Consider the following 558-nt stretch of genomic DNA (forward strand, 5'->3'; position numbering starts at 1 on the left):
GACCCCTGGACATGTGGAGTGAAGGGGGGACCCCCAAAGTCATCAGCAGTGACCCCTGGACTTGTGGAATGAAGAGGGGACCCCAGAAGTGATTGAGGGGACCCCAAAAGTGATGGGGAGCGACCCCTGGACATCTGGAGTGAAGGGGGAACCCCCAAAAGTGATGGAGGGACCCCAAAAGTGATGGGGACTGAACCCCAAAGTGATGGGGAGTGACCCCTGGACATGTGGAATGAAGAGGGGACCCCCAAAGTGATTTAGGGGACCCCCAAAAGTGATGGGGAGTGACCCTTGGACGTCTGGGTTGATTTTGGGACCAAATTTGGGGGTCCCGTGGTGAATAATGGGGTGCTCCCCCCTCCCCAAATTTGGGGGTCCCATGGTGAATAATGGGGTGCTCCCCCCTCCCCAAATTTGGGGGTCCCGTGATAGATAATGGGGTGCTCCCCCCTCCCCAAATTTGGGGGTCCCATGGTGAATAATGGGGTGCTCCTCCCTCCCCAAATTTGGGGGTCCCATGGTAAATAATGGGGTGAATAATGGGGTGCTCTCCCCCCC

This window comes from Corapipo altera, unplaced genomic scaffold (genome assembly GCF_003945725.1).
Source record: "Corapipo altera isolate COAL_440 unplaced genomic scaffold, ASM394572v1 56091, whole genome shotgun sequence".
NCBI lineage: Eukaryota > Metazoa > Chordata > Aves > Passeriformes > Pipridae > Corapipo > Corapipo altera.